Source organism: Anser brachyrhynchus, assembly GCF_964034855.1.
Source record: "Anser brachyrhynchus genome assembly, chromosome: 5".
NCBI classification, from domain to species: Eukaryota; Metazoa; Chordata; class Aves; order Anseriformes; family Anatidae; genus Anser; species Anser brachyrhynchus.
This window is the reverse complement of record NC_137699.1, coordinates 14,485,408-14,507,724: the sequence shown is the minus strand read 5'-3', so window position 1 is coordinate 14,507,724 and position 22,317 is coordinate 14,485,408.

Genomic DNA, 22,317 nt, shown 5'->3' with positions numbered 1-22,317 from the left:
CTATTTCCCTAGCTAAAAGATGCCTGCAAACTTCCACTGTTTGGCAATAGATATTATTGTGGTTATCGCATCCATCTGAAGATAGCACCAGCTTTAGATAATTACAATACTTTGTTGTACTATATCTTTCACGCTGTTTCTAGTGTTTTTCCCTCACTAATCAGTTCTGGAGTTTAATTATCGTAAGAGCTTTATTTACGGTAAAATAAGTCCTGCTATCTTGTCAGAAGTAAAAGTTTGCTTTCTTCCAAGGAAATATCCATGACATCTATCCACCACACACCTTACAGTTCTTTACAGGTAAATCCTGTCAATATGTGTAGATGTTTCTTGCCTTTTCTGTTTCTGCAGCTACTTATGTTTGCTGTCTTTAAAGCCTTTGGTCTGTTCTCCATCTTTTTCTCATTGGTTCTTCCATTGTAAATGATCACAAGAGTTGGGCAAAATGCAGTACAGTTGGTGGTCCATTTTGTTTCAAATCAGCATTTGAAAGAAAAGTTCTCCCACAAGGTCTTGCCTGCTTATCATTGTAATGCAAACAATGGAGCACAAGCACAGTTTCTTGGCAGCCGTTGGCTACACAAAACATACACAAATGCTAATCATAAGTAAAGTTACACACTTGCTAAAGAGCGTAGCTTGTATATTTTGTGTTCTTAATTGCCCATAATTAAGATAGCAAATGTGAATGCTTTTGTGATAGTAGGAAAAGACAAATGAAGAACATACTGTATGTAATTGTCTGCACTGTCCCTGGACAAAGTTTTAATCAGATTGGTCCCATAGAGAAAGTATATCCTTATATGCACATGCATACTATCTGCTTTCCTATAGTCACCTGCTGAGAAAGAGTTAATTTGTCCTCAGACAGCTCTCTTGGAGCAAAGGAAGAAGGCATCTTGATGCGCCTCCTACATGGTAGGCAATGCACCATGTAAATAAATAAATCCCAAACAGTGTGCCGTAGTCCATTTGACTAATAAAACCACAATCAGCTAATGACAAGGGAAATAGACCTACCAGAAAACAAGCTGATCCAATTTTTCTGGATGTAAGACTAATTAGATAACAAGGTCTCTCAAGCCTGGTAAATCATAGCACAGCCTGGAATTCTTATTGGTGGCCACAGGGTAACTGTATAATGATTCATTAAATTGTAATGTTTTCAGATCTAATAATTCCTCCCAATCTGTTCTCCTCTCCCCTCTGCTGTGTGTAAGCGTCCTGTTACCATGTCTCTTCTGAAGAGCGAGACTCTAGATATTAGCATATGAAAGTGCACTGGGATTGATTCTACCTGTTGCAGGGAAATGAAACCACTTTATTAAGAGAAGGGATTTATGAATTTGGCCAAGGGTAGCTGCTTTGCTGCATATATCTGACACAGAGGTGATCACCCTCCCCACCCTGCTTCCTTTGCTTCAGTGCAAGATGGATGGAAACGATATAGAAAAGGATGTGATAATCTCTCAAATAAAAGGAAAAAGGTTTCCAGGGGACCACCGAAAAATGAAATTTGTACCTACGAAAATTCACTCTGCTACTTGTTCCTTCCAATAGTACCAGTAGACAGTCATTGAGATTTACTTTTTATATTAAGAAACATTGCAGTACAGCAAGTCTTCAATTATGTTCGCTAGAATAAACAGATATTTTGATACACTTCAGAGAAGCTGTATGGCTTCAGAATCCTCCATACTTTTTGGTCTGAATCGTTTTGAAATATGTTAAGCAAACACTACACTTAGCCGGTAAGCAGTTTTTCATTTGTTCATTTGTTTTGATTTTATTTTATTATTTGGTTCCATATTGGGCCAAAACACTGAAAATTATCTGTACATAGGAAGTCTGATCCCCATGTTTTCAGACTAAATCTGAATCTGAATTCATCCTCAAATATTCATACAGGTGGTGCAATAGGAACACTCACAGTGTTGCACAAGCAATATTTAGGTCAGATTTAGGATTTCAGATTCAAAAAATTAAATTGAAGGATGATTATTATATGATTATATATATATATAATATATTATATATATTATATATATATATAATATATTATATATATATATATATAATATATAATATATATATATTATATATATATTATATATATATTATATATATATTATATATATATTATTATGATTATTATAGACATAGTTTCAGAAATACAGAAACTGAAACAAAGAGAGGTGTGATCACCTATTCAGGGGGTAAGAGCAGAACTCAGGTTTCTTGAGCAAACCTAGTTGAATAGTTGTCTGCCTTGCAAGAAAATTTTACTTCTAGGGAAGAAAGAGAGGAAATTATAAGGATTTCCAGCTATGAATAAATTTTAAAACAGAATTATAGAAATAGTTTACTAGAAGCTATGCTTAAAAATTACCAAAAACAACAACCAGAAAGAAGAAATGTAGGAAGACAAAATCCGTCTTCTGATCTCCACTATACCTCCCAATGCTTCTAATTTCCAAGCTCCTTCCCCACGCCTAATGGAAAGCAAAAGGAGTAAAAGCTCTGCAAGAAGCCCTGAGACAGTAGTTGGGTGTCAGACGAGATAGAATATATGAAAATCTTGAGGTCTCTATATCCAGAGTAAAGCCCATCCCAAAATACAGATCAGATCCTAAATGCAGAAAACCTGGTAAGAAAACTGATAACCTGCAAAGCCTCATCTCAGGCTGACCTCTGACCAATTTTAGGTGCTTTGACAAAGGCCTTGGACTCTTGACCCATACGTAGAGCTCAAGTTTCCCAGATGAACACGAGCCACAAAAACTAGAATACCATCTGCAATGTAGCAACCAGACTTCCATGCAAATTTGCAGGAAATTTGTTGTTGATGTTTTTTGATGAACATTTCTTCATTTTGATAAATCAAAATTTCTGGTTAAAACATATTTTGTCAGAGTGGAAGTATCTTTACTCTTGACTCCTAGTTCTTTAGATATCATGACATTGCCTACGCACTCTCAGAAGTTAAGACTAAGTGTTTGGTTGTTTTGGAATATACACATTGTTTGTATAGACAATCTAAATATATTATCATTCAAACTGGAAAAATCTCTAATATATGGAAAAAATGTCTTGATTAAAATAAAAATTTAACATCTTGAAGAAGAAAAAGTGTTAATCACCTGAGAGAAAATTATTGCATAGTAAATATCCCTGGACATTAACGCAATAGGATTTCTTGTCCTTCTATGTTTCTGCAGAAATTCATGGAATGTCCTTTGTATGTAAATTATATGAGTCAAAGATTGGTTCTATTTTCTTCAGTTACAATTGAGTATTTCTGAGAGCCACGTTTTAATCTTAAAAAAAGCATGAACATTTTTACTCATGTCAGCAGTCACCTCTAACTACAATATTACCATAGCAGGTTCTCAGTGCGGTAATCTATGGCATCAGGAGCTATACCTCAGACTGAGACGAAAACCATTATCAAAAGCTATTTTGATTTTTATTACCGAAATACAGACTACATATATCTTGCCCTTAATTTTCATGAAGGAGCTGTGTTGTTTTCAGACATACTTGAGATAGGCAGCCTCAAATTTGAGAGAACATGTTGCAAAATTGCATTCAAACTACATGAGGTGATAGTATCAGCTAAAAAGAAGGGCTCACATGAATTAGAACTGGAGTTAAGCCTGTCCTGAATATAAACCAGAGAGTAGAGGATGGAACTAAACATGTTCAGGCCCCTTGTGATCTCGTCAGCCTCATGCCATATTTGCCATTTTACTCAGCAGTTTGTGTAGCATCTTCAAGTCTGGTTTTGATTTTAAAAAAATGTATCCTTAACAAGGCTTTTAACTTCTGATATTACCTGCAGCAATATGTTGGTCTTGTGCATGTGTAAAACTCCAGAACAGAACCACTGCTTCCTGTCAGCTGCTATCTCAAATGTCCTGTGCAGGACTACACAATTCAAAAGGGCTTGCTATCATTTTTATGCATTAAAGAACATTAGAGAAAGCTATTGAAAGCTTTTTAGATTATGATTATTGTCTGCCGTCTCTGGTTACAGCTGAGGAATGGCATGAAATGTGCGCATCATGCCATTTAGACTTGAATCCCTTTAGTCTTTTAAGAAATATTCACCCATTAAGGGTGAGAAGAAGAGAGATGCAAAGACCAAGATCTTTTAAAAGTTACCAGGATGGAAGGGTAGAGAAATGAAACTGGACTCGGTGGAATAAAACCATCTGCTCACATCTTATGTTCATACCTTATTTAACGATGTTATTTAAAAAATTTAAGAACAAGAAAATTCAGTCTTTTGTCATGTCAGTAAAATTAGGTGCCTGTTTTTCTGAATTTAGTACTGGTCTTAAAACACCTTTCCTGTAAAGATAATCTCTGAAATGGATCTTTAAGTATCTTAATTGTTACCCCTTAGTAAGAATTAGCTATAATTGATTAATAATAGCTATAAGGTCTAGAAGTGTTGTAGTTCATTGTGCTATATTTTGTGCTAAACCATTTGATAAATTTATTGGATCTCATTTCATTGCTTCCCTTTTTTCACACTTCATTATAATTTTGTTTTAAAAGAACTTCTGTTAGTTTCCTATGAATTCTGAAAGAGGACTGGGCTCAAACACAGACCCAAACAGACAGGACTTCAGGGAAGTTCAGACCCTCGGCTAAACTCTGAGGCTTACAGCCATTCTCTCTGTCTGTCCCCCACCTACCTCCTTTCCTTCTTTGACCTTGCAGCACTGTGATCACACTTAGTACAACAGAGAAACAGTGATGTGGAGAATAGTATTGACAAGGCCTTGGCCCATCTTAAAGGGTAGTACATGCAGCACACTATGTAAGTCCCCTGAAATTGAAGGAGCACTGTTTAAAGATCTGTCTATAAAATCAGGAGAGTGAGCAAGCTCTTTTTGTTTTTAAGCAAATACTATGTTTTCCTTTTAAACGATTATGACTCTCATATATATAGTTGACTGAAATCCCCAGAGCCGAAACAGTAAGCGCTACCAAATATAATAAAATGTCAGAGTTGAGAGTATAAAAATTATTTTAAGCAGGAAATCTCTGCTGTGGTTTTAATTGGAATATTATGGAGTTGGCAGAGGACTCCTTAACTTTAATTTATCTTTTTTTTTTTCTGTGAGCTAGTGATTTTTTCACTGAAAAAATCCTGTCACTGATAGTTTTCTAGAGGGGAAATATAACTGCTAATACTTTACTTTTCATTCATAGTACAATGGAATGGTGCCTGAAGTTGATAATGCAGTAAATGACATAATCAAAAATATTTTTCTCTTCATCTGCCACTTTTCCAACTTTAACAGTAGTAGTGCTTGATTCTTTTTTTGTTTGTTTTGTTTTGTTTTAATGTTAACCAAAAGGCTTTCTTTACTATTATGATGTTAGGGAACTGATTCAGAATGCTTGTATCCAAATTCAAGTCAATTGTGCAAACTGTTACCTGGCCCACAGTGGTCTTAGATGAAAACCTCTATGCTGAATGTAAAGAAAGAAAGGCCTTGGCTTCCTGCTCTGTATGCCAGTGCTTAAGCTAATGGATGACACATACATCTTCCTCTTTTTGGTAAATAAAACTAAGACTTTGGTTCTGGATAGATATGTTTGCATAATCCAGATTTTTGCAAACATTCTCAAAAGATTTCTTTTTAGTTCCGCTGTGGGAAAGAAGAAATTAACATTTAAGACATTGTCACAAAATAGAATTCAGCTGTGTTTATAAGATGCTTATTTCACCTCCTTGCACCCTTCATTAGTCGCTCTTTGCAGAAGGACTAAGACAATGAGTCACTATTCATATGGGACTTTAGAAGGTGTATAAATGTTACCTTTTATGGGAATAAAAAGAGTTTCTGAGTCCAGTTAGAAAGGAATGCACTATTGTAATGAAAAAGACTTCAGTAGTGGAGACATAATGACTGTAAATCTGAAGCAAATTTATCATTATGAAAAAATGCACCCACTCTTCCCAATAATTCTCTTTCATTAAGGCAATCTCTGGCATAATGCTGTTTTACCTTGGCAAATCTACCTATGTTTCCCACCTTCACAAATCTTGTTCCCCCAAGACAGCTCTGTAATGAGAGTGAAGTGTTTTTATTATTGCTTTTGTTAATCATGCTGCCTGCATCCTGCAAAGTGCTTCTTATTCTAAACTGTGCCAGAATTATTAGGGAATTAATCAATACTTGTTACCAATCATGATCAGAGCTGTTAATCACAGTTGTAATTACCAATTGATTAATTAACATAGCCCTGTTCAAAAGACAAGAGTCATTAAATTTCCAGTACACATAACTTTAAATTCAGCCCAATATCTACAAAGTTCTACAATTATTTTTCAACTCCCATAATTTATTACATACCGCATTTTATTATTAACTTCTATTTATTATAGTTTTTTCCAGTAACCCAAACTGGATTCCTAATCTATACATAGCTTTACACTGCATACCTACTCTAACTGTAGTAATTCATTACAATTCCTAATAATAAATGATGATGAGGTCAATGAAAACCCAACTGTACATGTTTAGGGACCTTGCCTCGAGTTATCCTTTCAGTGTGATAAATGCCCTAGCCAAAGAACAACATTTGGGTGTATTCCAGAGGGCTGATACACCAAAGTTATTTACTTCCTTCTGCTAGCAGATGCAATTTATATTAGCTTAACGGCATTTCATTCTATTAAGTTAGGTAGTGGCTTATTTTTACTGGACAGTGCATACCATCCAGCTGCTAATTCATTGACCTTTTTCCCCTATTGTTACAAGTAAAAGAATCTGAATCCATTGCTTGACATTTTAACAGAGGGAAAGGAGCCAAGCTACCAGTTACAAGTAAGACACATTTTTTTTTGCACCTTATTACTTATTAGATTTCTAAAAGAAAAATAACCAGTCTGCCTTCTGCTCTCACTACTCCATTGAAATTGCTCGTACTAAAATTCAAAGGTCAATCATAAGGCCTTGTTTCATCTGCCTCCATTTTGACACAAATTACTACTATACCTTACTTTTTTTCCTCCATTAAAGCTAATTTTGGTGGTGTCACATTGCCTTTGTTAAGAGATGTTAAGAGAAAGCACATCATAACACAACTTCTGTCAGACAATCACCTTCTTATTCCATCTTTCTCCTTCTGACTTGTGAAAGGGGCAATGCAACCAGCAGACTACTACAGCCTTTGTGTGAGCTCAGTCACTGTCGGAAGCAAAGTGAAGGTTTCACTAGGGCACCAGCCCCTATTAGTCTGGATTTCTTTTATACTCTGGAAAGTTCATGTGGGACCTATTATGTCCATATATAATCATAAGAGTTTCTCCTTACAATCTGGAATTTTGTTTTCATGGCACCACCTGAATTAAATTTTGTTTCTTCAGTCTCTCACTGCTTTAGTGTTCAATTTTGAGTAGGCCCACTAAGGTCTAACATTGTAGGTTCTTATTCAAGAGATTAGTCCTAAAATTCTCTGCAGCTACTTGTATGAGAAATGGTTTGATGTCAGCAAAACATGAATTATCTGCACTTGAGTGTCTCAGAATAGTTCATTATAACTAAAATCTTTAACCAGCTGCTGCAGCCCATGTGGAGCTCCTGCAGTAGGACAGTCAGTAGGCCTCTAAGTTTCCTTCTCCTACCTGGGAAACTTTGGTCCCGTTGCCAATCGCCAGTTCACATCTCCAGACCATACCTCTTTGGCACAGAGGTTTTTTGTGACTAGAAGATGCCTCAGTCAGGGCTGAGCCCAATTTCCCTGGGAGCTGCTCTAAGCTGAGGCCCTGGGGCCAGTACCTGACCGTGGATCCCACCTGTGGGCCAGCCGTGTCGGCCTGAGCTTGGGCCTGCCCGGTCACTGCAGATTTGTCAGTCTGTCGGGGCTGTCTGAGCCCAGCTACCTGGGACAGCTCTGCCCGTGGTGCCGTGGCAGGGAAGGAGTGCTCCATGGGGTGATGGCACAGCCCTGCCTGCCCAGCACCACCCGCCTCTCACCCCTCGCCTCCCGCCAGGGCCCTCTGCCCATGCCGCTCCCCAGCAGTGCAAGTGTTCTCATTTTTATTGGTTTCTTACACACGCCAACCTTCATTTGAGACAGTGCAGAACCTAGGCAGTTGTAAGAATACTAAATGACCTCACTCGTTTCTCTCATAACTTGAGTTTGTCTTTGAATTTCGAAATACAACCTTTTTTGGCAGGTTGAGTTCACCCTGCTGCTTTTCTGCTAATGACAACTCTCCACTCTGCAGCGACCTTTTCTTTCTTCTATTTCCTCTCCCCATCTTGCTCTCTCCTTTATAATAGCCAGTTCCTGTCTGACATCTGATGCAATCACTGTTCTTTTACCTGATTACCATCTCCTGATAATGTTTAGAAAGGGGAAACTGGTATGCCACTGGCTATGATCATCTCTTTCTGAAAGAACGCAGTATTTGAATTACCATCATCTGTTGTACAGCTCATATTTTATTATCCCCATGCAAAGTTCAAGGAATTTTGCTATCAGTTCCTATGACTTTTCAATGTAAGAAAATAATATTGGTAAAAATTAGCCCAGTGTTTAAAATAGTGTGCTGTACCACCAATCCTGCCCGGTTCTCAAATGGAAATAACACTCAGCACATACACATATCTGCCTGTCCTATTCACTCTGAGAAATCAAAACAGGCTCAACTAATGATTAAGTGCAAAAATATTTTGATGGAATATATTGCTTTAACAAATTTTAAAATCTATTACATAGAACCAGAAAAAGACTTATTTCACTGATTACTTCAGGTACTCTACATTTTTCATATGCTAAATACTGTTTCACTGTCCAATGAACACCAATTTGAAATAAATTATCCTTATACATATTAGTAATACTTTAGTATTTTACCCTAGTTAGAATACTCAAGTATTTTAAGGTGATTTAAAGATATTTAACTGTACCTAGACTTTATATTTCCATATGCATCTGTTCATATAAAGATATCTTCCCACAAACTGAGAAAGTATACCGTGATTTCAAAGTTAGGGAATTTTTTATTTTTGTTGTTCCAGGTGTATGTACATAATCATACAGCATGTTTTTCTCTTAACTTTCAACTGGATAAAGCATAGCAGAGAAAGTACAAATCATTGAAAATGTAATGACTGAATCACTAGAATTTCTAGATAGTTATACATTACATGCATATTAAAAGCAAATACCCTTAGCATGGATAATGGGATCTTACAAAGAATACCCAAGGCATTAGGGGCTATTAACCAAGAGCTCAGCAGCTCTGCAAGATCTCTGTAAGGTGAGTTCTGAAGCTGGGCTATGTCTGCTCTGCTCATTGTGCTCATTGGATCTCTGTTTCTGCCACTGCTGCCCATCCTAAGTGCTGTCATTACAGTTTGCAACTTGCTAAGCCATGCTAATTTCAGTGCTCCTGGGAGCAGAATAATAAAGGTTATGCATTGTTAAGAGCATTGCTGATTCAACTCCCATTTCCCTCAGTACAATTTTATACTGGATGTTCATTCAGCCTCACGGGGACAAATAAAAGGGGATGTTTTCAAACACTATCCATCTAAAGGATGAGGTGTCATTGTCTCTTGGCAAGTGATTTCTTCAATGGCAGAGTAGTTTGATTTGCAACAGTTATAAAACAGCTATTTCTGACCCTAGAGCATAGCAGAGTTAATTATAGTAGTAAGCAGTTTGGAGCAACTAATATTATGATGCTTTAGTTGGCATAAGAAAGAAGAGATTTGTCAAAATGTACTAACCCAGCTTCCCCAAATCCTACTTTATTTTCAGATTCAACAGGAAAATTCTTCTTGTTTTGTAATGATAGAGATAAAAATGTAATAAAGGGAAGGTGTGTCTCATTTTGTCTGTATATACTTGTCCTGGAGGCCATATTTTGGTTCCAAAGAGCATTAGCTAAAAGGCCAAACATGGTGTGCAGTCTTTCAGATAAAGAACACGTTTTTGTTATTTTCACAAGAACTGCAAGTCACAGAATGACAGCCTTCTGGCAAGGCTGGAGAAGACTTTCAAGGCTAACTGTGTATTAAATTAACCTCCCTGTTTCTCTTACCTGCTGCTCACTTTATCTTTTGTTATCAGTAAATAAAGATACTAGTGACTTAAGACAGCTTTTTTCTTTCTCCAGTTGGCAGCCCTCTTGAATTGTTAAATAAAAAATGAAATGTCATTGATAAGAATGCATGATTCATGTGTGTATGCTTAATGATTGATTATCAGAGAACATTTAATACTGAAGTACAAAGCAGAACAATAGATATTAGATTCTTGAAAAATTTTCAGCCACTCTCTTTCTCCATCCCTGACTGCATTTAATGGTTCCCATGGTGGTTGATACCTACAAGTTGATCTAAGCTCATCTTGTGGGTTACACTTCACTTCATCAAATTCTGCATACGTAACTGAAATATCTGAGCTTTCTCACGGGTTTTCTCTACTGCCCTCTCTATTTGAAATGTTCAGTGTGACATTAACACTGGATTCAGATGGATCATTATTTATTGTCTACATCTCAACTTGGTACCCATATGATGGCTAAGTAAAGAAAAAACAATTCAGAAAATTGAAATGAACTTTTGTTTCTACCAAGTCACAAATGTAAAAGTAGTTGGCTGAAAGATGGGGAGGATAAGACAGCTCCTGTTTGCTTTGTTAATATTTAAATTCTCTTTTTGTTCTCTCTACATGCTAACTATCCTTTCCTCCTCTCTGTTTTACCACGAGTCTAGAAGCACTGTGCCTCTGGACTGCATCACTTACCCCTCACAGTAGTATATTGTGTATTATACTGCTTCTAAGAAGCAGTGACAATTACTGCACATACAGCATCAAGAGAGCTCAAGACACCATGCAATTTTTGCTAGTGAATAAAACATCATAAACTTCAGTTTATGAACCAATCCCCTCTGTTGGTCTTGGCTGATCTCTGCCTAGTGGAGTAAGAGTTATGGGAGGGAAAAACAATCTTCCCCATTTTCCTGCTTAATGGATATTTTGTTCCAGAGCAGGGGAATATCAATAAAAAGGAAAGCTATTTTTACCACTGTCATTTACCAGAGCATGGCACTTTATGTTTTGCTAATTTGTATGACTGAGTTTTGACAGGGCTCTTCAGCTCTATTTTATGAATAAGATGGACAATATCACATATTTCATCCAGATTCTAAATTCTTGTCTACAGTTAGAAGAACAAAATTGCCATCACTGATAGATGAAAACTAGGGCAGAATCTTTGTCTCCATTTGAGAACACAGAGTCTAGGCAATGTATGTCCAGATTTAATGTGGGTCTGAGCGTCTTTCTTTCATATTGATTCCAAGTAATTAATAGTGTCTCTAAAAATGAAGCACAAGGTCTCCTCTCTAGCAGCTGAACTGTTAAAGTCAGCAACTATTTTGATAAACTTTGGCACTGATGACTTTCTCAGGCTGTCATCAATCCATTAGATATTCTTATGCATATTTAAATGTTCAATTTACCTTTTTTTACACTATATTTTTAGTATTCTCTATCACTATAAATAGGAGGATGTAAAGAGAAAGAAATGTTTTAGAACTAATGCCTCAGAAACTATCAGAGGAGACATCAAATTTTTAAATCAGAAGGGTTAAGAAAGATTTTTATGCAAGAATCTTCAATTTCAGAACATGTGGTTTGTCTGCCTCTGCAGTAAAAAGACAGTTTGTTTGTTTTTTTAATGGACTGTTGCAGTATCACAAAGTAAATGTAAAAGTCTGTAAAAATAAAAATGGTTAAAAATTAAAAAGTGTAAAAATGTAGTGGTTAAACTTGTAATAAATATTGGAATACCTATTTAATATAACTACACTCTGGCAGTCTGTACTGACAGAGCTCTGGGTCAGTGAGGATGCTCTTGATATTCACAATATAGTAATTTATCTCACAGAAATAAAAATGGTACTGCTTGATTCTTGCACTGCTAAGGAAAAAAAAAAAAAAAAAGAAAAAAAAAGACCAAACCACTCCCATAAAATTTCCACAAGGATTAAATCATGGCCAGGTAAGGAAGCCAAGGAAACCAAGTAAGGAAACCATAATTCTGCATTTGTTACTGTCTTCCCTTAGTAGGTTTTACAGACAATTCAGACCTCCTTAGAAACCTCCCTACTGCAGGGTCCCTAAGGTATGGCAAGAGGTCTCAGCGGATGCACATTTTCTCAGTCTGATGGTAAAAACTAAAAATTTCCAAGCCACAGGTATGGAAGATGGAGCACTGCGTGTGCCTTGGTATACTGCCCCTACTATTCTCCAAAAAGAGTTTCCATCACATAGCTCTGTACAACTGATTTCTGGCAGAAAACACCTGAGCAGAAAGGACAGATATCCTGTGTGGGCTTTAATGTACAGAAAGTATAAACAAAAACAAACTAAAAATTACAGTGGAATGTCTATGACCAACTTATCAAGCTACTCTGAGTGTTTACGTAACTTGCCTATACAAACAAACAAACAAAAAAATCTTTTCTTCATGTCATATGAAGGAATAAAGGTTGGAATTATTTGCAGAAGGTGTGCTTGCTTCTGAGCTGCGTCTGCTCTCTCCTCTGTAGACACACTGCCAACTAAGGCTAACTAATAGTACTTTTGAGAGAGAGAGAGTAGACTTTTCCAACTTGCTGAAAAGGAAAGCTTTCCATAAAAAACTGACAAGTACAGCACTCTTAAGAGAGACCCAGTTGGTGCCTTAAGTCTTGTAATAGTTAACAAAGCAGACTGTTTCAAATGTGTAAAGGACATAGCATTATTAAATGAGACTGAAAAAGCCAGTGACCTATGTACTTCTATGCATGAAATAGCTGTCAAGACCTTGTATTTCTTAGAAATTTTCCCAGCTATTCCACGAAGCTCCCTATGGAAGAACTAAGTACTGTATATGCCACAGAGATTCTCTTTGCTGCAATGAGAGAGGAAGCAGTGTAGAATCTGGGAAACAAATATATTCCTAAAAAGATTTATTTTAAAGTCTCGAGACACTGGAAAGCTAATTTCTGCAAAACATGCAATCAAAACTTCTTAGTATCAAGTTAAATCTGAACTCTATCAAGCAATAACAAACTTCTGTGAGGACTCAATATCTGCCAGTGAAAATGAATTATTGACAATATATCCCTGTATCAGTGTGGAAAAAGGATTATAGTTCCAATATTTAATCTCCATTGGCTGGGACAAGATTTTCCTGTAACTTCATGTAGCTGTACTGACAAGACAAAAATGAACTCGCTAAATTTGTTTACATGGTTTTGAACCAGGTAACAACTTCCATTCCCTGTGGTCTTGGTTGTGCCTTCTGTAAGTGCTGGCCACAGAAACTGAAGAAACCTTAGCAGGAGAATATATTATACCTAATTAAATAAATTGGAGTAAGGGAAGAAATGAATCTCTCATACTTCACACTCTTTCTGCAGTACAATTGACTTGCAGACAATGGAGGAAACCAGTGAGCTCTCTCACCTGTATTTCCCAGGATTAGCTGGAGTAACAAAGTCATTTGAGGCCTTTGTGGTTTACAGCTTTTCTCACGACAGGTCCATGAAGTTTCCTGGGTAATGCTGAGTAATGCTGTCTCTACTGTACACTTCCTAAAACAGCCTATGTTGTTCAGCTGAGCTACATTTTGCTATGCTTTGGGTACTCTGGGGAAATGTATTAGGATGACAAACGCTCTACAAATGCTGTAGTGCATGATGACACCTCCAAGAGAGGAATGACTTGATTTCAGCCATGGAACTAGAAATGATCCTTTTCTCATGCCAGATGAAAATAAAGACAGCAACAGAATTTAAAAAATAAATAAATAAATAAAAATAAAAATAAATAAAAATAAAAATAAAAATAAAAATAAAAATAAAAATAAAAATAAAAATAAAAATAAAAATAAAAATAAAAATAAAAATAAAAATAAAAATAAAAATAAAAATAAAAATAAATAAAAATAAAAATAAAAATAAATAAAAATAAAAATAAAAACAAAGCATATTACAAGATTTTAAGTAAACAGTATATTATTTTATCAGGACGTGGATACTAGATACTAGAAAGGGGGAAAAAAGCCATGTTTAACCTTCTTCAAACTGAAGTATAAAATGCCCCTTCCTCTTTCTCTGTATCCAGTTGACTAGCTATTGATACAAATATAGACTGCAGAGCCTGTCCTTGGGAAAGAAGTGTTAGCTGCAGAGGCATGGCAGCTCATGATCCTCCACCTTGGTTTTAGATTTGCTGATTGGGTCTTTCAAAATCAGTATTGATCGTGAATATGGTATGACTGACTCCCAAACCTGATTTTGATGCATCATGTGACATTGCTTCACTGGAGAGTTGTAAGAAACCTTTCTCTGCATGCTGCCCAGCCAAGTCCTATAGTCTAGCTTACTAGAGAAGCCCATCATTCCTGCAACTTGGTTGTGATATGAACATGTTTTCCTGAGCTTTTCTATAAAGTGCTGCCCAGGATGTCCCCTGACAAATTGCTATTCTGTACAAAGAAAACAGCAGTCCCTGATAACAGGCAGCAAACTGTCAATGCTTCTTTTGTTATTCACTGTCACACCATTAATCACAATGAAAATTCCTCTGACATTGTTCAAGTTCAGTAACAAATGTTTACTTCTATAGGAGAAAGCTTGGTGACACTACTAGGACACAATGTGGATTTTTTTAAGGCTCTCCACCATAATACATCTCAGACGTAGTCTGCCTATTTAGGGAGAGAGTTAGTGCTGAAAATCTTAGGGCAAGCACTATGCCCATTAGCTTTGAAAAATCATTAATATCCAATTTTCAAAAGCACTCTTTCATTCTTGTTAGTCCAACAAAAAGTAAAATTCAAGACAAATGATCAGAAGCACTCAACACTCATAGATGCTAAACATTTTTCTCTACTAATCTCAGGCTGATATCTCAGTTTGCTCACCTGTAAAACAGACACAATGAGTTAGCAAGTGTACTGGAGCCAATGCGATTGCTGCACTATCTGAATTATAATGGGTTTGCTGTCTGACAGCATTGTTCACTAATATCTAGACTATCGGAAAGCCAGTCAGGCTGGGCAAGTCACTTAGGGCATATTCTATGTCATTACATATCTCTTTCTCTTTCTATCTGCATGCAAATATACTTAGCAGTTAGATCCTCTGCTGCTTAAAGAAAATGAAGGTACATGGCTCCCTACAATTCCATATTAGTGAATAAAAAAGAGATAACTGAATGATAAAGTAGCAACAGTCGTTGTTCAAATTATTTATTACTATTATAAGTCTTTCATTTATCTTTATGTATAGGACTGTCAGCTTTTTTCCCCTCACTAGAAGGAAAGAAAAAACAAGACTTGGTGCTTGCTCTTCCAAAGAACTGTGCAAAGATTAACTAAAAGCAGATGGAAAATAATGATAGAAGGAAAAGGCCACATAAAATCAAGATTTAATGCAGCTTTAAATATAGCTTGCTCCTAAGAAAGTGTAAGATTAGAAAGGAATTTGCACTAAGGCCCTCAATATGTTATCATTTATTGCCCTTCAGTGGGAGTGTAAATGTATATGACAAATACCACCGTACCGATCTGGTAGCGTTATACTCTCCCTTTGCATTGGTGTGAAGTACCACCGAATTAGACAATATGGAATCCAGGTTATTACAGATAAAAGAAGCAGTCTTACGACTATGGTGAGTGGAAAAGTTATTTCTAAGAGAAACTTTCTGGTGTCTAATGCCCCAAAACCCAGGGTGAAGCAGTATCAGGAAAAGTATTTGTACCTTATTCCCCTGTTGGTTTCTGAAGGTAACTCAAAGTCAAGCTATAGCTCAAGAGCTTGTAAGCACTGTTACTAAAAAACAAAGTCCAAAATTCAGGAAAGAACCACCAACAATTAAGCATCACAGCTCTACTGCCCTTCTCCACAGGCAGGTCAGAGAACTATGCAGGCTGCGACAGCTGGCAGAGAGCACTCTCTCATGGAAAAGAGAGAGAGATTGTGGCACCACCTTGGTAATGATGGAGTCATTATCATATTTCCCACGCATTCAATTTCTCCAACAATTTTTTTCCTTTGAACAAAAGACAAGGTGGAATCAGTCCCTGACACATCTGGAGCATCCCCTCATCAATAAAACTATTTTAGTAACATGCCATAACTAATCTTCATATTCGCTACTCCTAAATTTTGAAAATCTGGATCCAGATTAAGTCCAGCTGGCTGCTCAGGCCATCATCTGTTGAGAAAAAATGTCTGGAGACAGAAGCTTGGCTGTCAGAGTGGCTCACTTTGTTATGCGTTTAGCAACACTGTGAATAATTTGCAGCTTCACCTAACTTCTCAGTCCCAAACAGATTCGCAGGGTACCCCCAGGGAGGCTGTTGAGATTGCTAATATTATAGCCTTGACAAAGACAGATAAGCCTCTTTCATTCAGTGCTATTTTTGGCAATGATCTTTCATCTCCATCTTCCAACCTTCTGAATCATGCCTTCAAATATTTTGGTGAATATTTATTTTAAAAGTCAATGATTTCAAAGAATTTCGTTTCTGAGAGTCAGATAAGACAGTGCAGAGAATGTCACAAAACTGAGATTCAGGAATGGCTGTTTTAAGAAACTTGGCTAAAGATGGGTGTTCTCTGTTCACGAGGAATCTGACACTGTTTAATGTGCTGTTTAAATAGCCTGACCTCAACCGAACAGTAAAGCTGAAGAGTCAGCAAACTCAGGGATGCACAAGGCTCAGTCAGGCAAATGCCTGGAGCACATCTTTTATTAAACAAGGAAAGGTAGAACCATTCTACCATGTTCTGACGGTTCAGACAGATGCTACAAGTGTTACGAGGCCCATTGCAAATTACTATTTCCACGTTCATATCATTTCCTATTATCTCTGCTCAGTCACTGTGAGGCGGCCTAATCTATTCCTCACCACACAGACCATTTTATTCTAGCTACTAAATAGCATTTCCCATTTGGGTTCTGATATCCTGCAACTGGCTCATTCACTTAAAGACAGATTTGCATACCTTACTAAAAACTGACATTTTGCAGCCAGGGAATTTAAGCACTTTCCCAGCCTGAAAGATTAACCCATTGGCTGTATGTATGTGTGTCTGCTTGTGTGTACATTTCGTTATTTAAGGCAATTGTATGAGCAGCAGTCATTAACTATTGCAGAGAATGGATGATTAGTTGTTGTGATAATGACTTTAACACTTCTTATACTGATGAATTGCTACTAAAATCAATCTATGGGCTCTAAGTTGCAAAGCACTTACACAGTTGCTTAACATAAAGCAGTTACTTTTCCAGTGGGACTGATCTATGGCTAGCCTAGCTTTATGTTAGTGTTAGGGAGTGGCTAATTAGTGATGACTTAATGTTTTAGAGCACATTTCAACATTATCAGTTCAAAATATGTACAAAAACTTTTGTTTCACAAGAAATTCTGATATTTTAACATTTTAGCTTGATATTTGAATTAAAACAAATGTGGAAATAAGAAAATTTCTCATGGGAGAGAGAGATCTTTTTTGTATTTTATTTCTTAGCTGTTAAAGACAAACATGAGCTGCAGGGAACACTTAGAAATGTGCTTCAGCAATAACTTCTGTGCAGGCCAGAAAATGAGCACCTACTCCAACGTTGGGCATGCTCAGCGTATAACTCATAGGTTATATGAGTTATATGAGGTTATAGGAGGTCAACTAGGTCTACTTACCTGGCTCTCCACCTGCTCTTGAATGTCATTTTTCTTGGGATGCCTTCTGGCAGCAGGCTTTAGGCTAGACAAATTATTCTGATGGTGACAGCTGGCTCCTGATTGCCTTTTTCATCATTCTCAGCTGTATTGATCATGTGTTACACACTTTCAAGTGCTCAGACAAGTCTCTGGGGAAAAATGGTGGCCAAGAACAGGCCACTTGTCACTGCCAGAATCGTGAATCCATGAGCAGTTCCTTATGCCTGTGCTCCAAATTTTCTGTGGGACAAAGAACAGTCAGAAGTGCAACCCTGAAAACCTCTCCTGTTGGAGGAAGACACTAGTCATCCCCTTTCCTTGGGCACTAACATAGCTATTAGTGCTCCAGCCTTATGTAGTGGATGTTCTTAAGCCTGATACTTGGTTCAACCAAGTCCTCAACAGATTTAACTTGAAACATTTAATGCAAGATGAGACTTCATCAGCTAAAATGAATGAGAAGCAGAAGATGGAAAGGTTAAAGCTTCATAAATGGAGCTATATAGTGTTTTTCAGCAGGTAAGTCTGTTCCAAGGTAACTGGAAGCAAAAGGGATGCCTTTTATGAGTTTCTGCCATGAAAAAGGCAGACATGCCACAAACATTCTAATTCTGTCCATTCGTACAAGAAGTCCAGTCAATTGTATTACAAACACAGTTTTGTTAAAATGTGTGCGACTCACAGGTGGCACCTTGCTATCAGATGCATCCCTGAATCCAGGAGTGCAAACCTTTTCAAGCATGATATAAAGTCAGCAGATGTTGTAGTAAAACATCATGCAGTATCAGATGTCACTTAGGGCTGGGGACATGGAAATACTTCTCTCATATTCCAGCAGTGGTCTTCCTGGCAATCTCGAAAGCAGGAAGTGATGAGATACAGCTTTTCACTTCTTTACATGCAGTCCTGCCTGGATGTTATTAAAAGTATGGTAAATTCACCACCAGAGGCAATGAAGTCATCAATTTCAAGCTGCTAGTTGGTCTTCCCAGTCAGATCTTATGTGTGCAGAACTGTTTAGATTGAGAGATGTGTTTTTAATGACTGGTGTGGGCCTTTAATTATGTTAACCAAAAAATGATTTTATTATAGTAACGGAGCAAACTAAAGCTGCTTCTTGCTTTTATGATTGAAATTTCTTTCAAGACTTTAATAGCAGATCACCTCCCCAAGGGTGCATTGCCTTTATTTTGATTTCTTTTTGATTAGTGCAGAGTGAAAGAAGTGATTTACTCACCCAAGAAGCAAGAATTTTTGGTGCAAGTAATGTTCTACTTGTAGAGGGAAGCTGATTCACAGAAAGCAATGATCCACCAAAATCTCCTCCAATTTGAACTGACTCTTAAAATATTTATCACCAAAGAAATTGAAGAATGCTTTCTTTTTAACTATATTTCAGTCTTTCATCAGTTTTCTAACTTTACATGATTTGTGCTAATAATATCTCCCAGATATTATCTCCCATGGTATTTTAACCTCTACTTCTCTTACAAAGGATTTTCTAGAGGAAAATTCATAGAGGAATGTAGAAGAAAATCTGATACTTAGGGTCTTGTTTGTAAACTCAAACACAAAAGAGAAGTAGGGTTGAAAAAAATATAAAAATAAACAGTGATGACACTCAAATGGCTATGTTTAGGGCATCATAGTTAACAATTCTTGGAAATGAAGTACATGCCATTGCACAGGTCAGATTGGTCAGACTGAGGCACACTGCATTGTCAGGATTATTTTCTGAGGCTTTAGTATGCAATCCAGAGGCCTTGACCTTTATTAACAAATGAAAGGCAGCATATTCTAGTAAAATATGAGACTGAATTTTTTACATATATATAAAGCTCTGTTCTAAAAAGAGGGAAAGGGAAGACCGATGAAGATAGAGATAAAATTATATTTCTCTTTAGGGGTGAACTTCAGCTGAATTGGCTGTGTGAAGGGAAAAAAAGAAAGAAAGAAAAAAAAAAGACTACCTTCTTTTTTCTCAAAATAATCTTCTTGTGGGAAGGATAGAATTATTTTTGAAAGCCATAAAGGAAGATAGCCTTTTTGCAGTGCTACAGGAATAAGTTAGAACACAGTGGTCTTAAGATTACGGGATAGGGACACAGCTGGCTTGCTTTACTGTAGAGCAGTGCAATGTCACAAGATGTTAATGTAGCATCACGACAGGCATCTCATTTTTGTTTGGCATGTGTTGTAATATGAATCACAGTATTCATGTTGGATTCCTCAGAGTTCAACATGACAGATTCAGACACTGATTCATGCTCTTATCTGAAAGCATTACAACTGCAATTTCATGTCACGTTGACAACGAAGAGGGCCTGAGGTTGGGCAAAAGTACAGAAGCCCCAGTCAAAACACTGCAGAAAGAAAAAGCAAAGAAAGAACAAACAATTGGAAAAAGGCAAACAGCATTCATGCCTCCCAGGGCTTGCAAAGATGAGTCAAGGACTTTCATTCTTCTCAAAACACTTGTCTTTCATTCCATGAAGAAAATCCAAGCAATCATAGGAAAACTTATCACTGTAAAAATCACATCATAACACTTTTTTTTTTTTTTACTAATATAAAAAATAAAATGTTGCATTTCCTTTGGTAAATGCAATGTTCACAATAGTTTGAAATAGCTGGTTCAAGTAGAAATGAATAATTTTGCCTGGGTCATGATGTGACAATAAATGTTTGTTGCATGCATACATAAAGGAATGATCAGAGACAGATTTTATAAATAGCAGAACAATTTATCTGCCTCATAGACTCATGAATATTTGAATTGAGATTTTGTGACTCAGAAAGTAGCCTGAAATCTCAATTTCCTGTCATTTCCTCCAGTAATAGTGAAGTTCTGATGCTTACTTCCATAAGGAAGTAAATCCAAGTGTTAAGAATTATATCCTCATATGATAAATATATACATTTATTGGGCAGAAGAGATGCAACAGAGTCTAGACTTGGATTTTATCCTGAACTCTTTGAGAAAAGAACTTTTGGTATTGAAGGACACAGAACTGTGAGGCAAGAGCTATAAATATGGAGTGCTCTGATAGCTGAAGTGCCATTTGCTCATTCTTGTACACCATGAATACCTTAAACCACTCACCTCTTCCCTCAGCAAAAGTGGATGAGGTGGGGAGGGGAGAGAGAAAGGCAGGCAGGCAGGAAATAGATGGTATATATAATAATGGCGATGGAAAGTGGTCTAACATATGGGTTGCTTATCTGAACAATCTCTGCTCTGCTTTAACTAGTGTTTATTAATTTCCATGACAAATTAAGAGTTGCAGTCCTCACCACAGTGATTTATAATATATTCTGTGTAAGAAATAAATTGTATCATACAAAAAATACAACCCATTAAATTCTAAATACCTCTGCATAAACACTGGATAGATAAGTGGCGTTTTGTTGTTGTTGTTTTTGTTTGTTTGTTTGTTTTCCTCTACTGCTGGTAGCTTTTCTATATAGACCAAGATCTCAACTCTGAGGTAGAAGTTAATTTTGGAGATGTGCAAGGTGCTAGGCTTGTATTTTCTTAAACAAAAGTGAGAAGAGGCGAAACAGAAACACATAAACAAATGGTCTTATGGAGTCCATTTTCCCATAATGGCTATTTATAATATATAAAAAGAAATAAGATGGTGTAGTCTGATGTTTACTGTTATCACTCAAGTTATGCGGATTAAATTATCCCTTTAGTTAAACATATGATCCTTTTGCATTTTAACCTCATCCTCTTACTTTTGTTTTTCAGTTCTAACACAGAGGTAATTGCCTGTCACTGCTGAGTAGAGTAGCATTCAGAAACAAAAAATGAGTCCCACAAGCTTTAGGAATTTCATCTCTTCACTCTTCAGGCACTGTGATGAGCTACTGCTGATAAACTACACAAGCGGTCCTAATACAGTGATCTTATAAAGGATCCTACCTACAAACAAAACCTGCAAACAAAAGCTTCAAAATTTATATTTGTTTACACTTTAGCTCATTTACCTCTAGCCTTATAGCAGTAGGCTCCAATGTGTGTTAATTATCTTGGTTTCAACTGTAGCCTGTAGTAAGACAGGAACTACTCTGTTTCAGGTTATAGAGGGAGATGACTAGAAACCTCACAACAATTAAAAGAAAAAAATTACTACCCTCAACCCACTGTCTTCCTTTTTCTCTATCATTGCAGTGTTCACACTTTTATTCATGCTTTTGTTGCAATATTTGCTAGGATCAAGAGTTGCTGCATGTAGGACAGATGTGTAACAGTCCTTGCCCAAGACACCTTACAAGCTAAGTACCAGATAAAGGACAGAAAACAGTACACGGAGCGAGGATGATTTTGGCAGGGCAAGTAACAGTACCGCGATTGGGCGATTTAATAATCATCTGCTAGGCTTCAAAGTTAACACCCTGCTAAGGCATTTATGTTTCTCTAAGCTCTCACTTCTGGCCATGTGCCCACACAGAAAGACATTGCTACAGCAGGTTATAATTGGCTTACAAAGGAAGTTTTTCCTTTGCAGTCTGTGGCCTTGAGATTTCATTTTTTTTAATAAAACAAC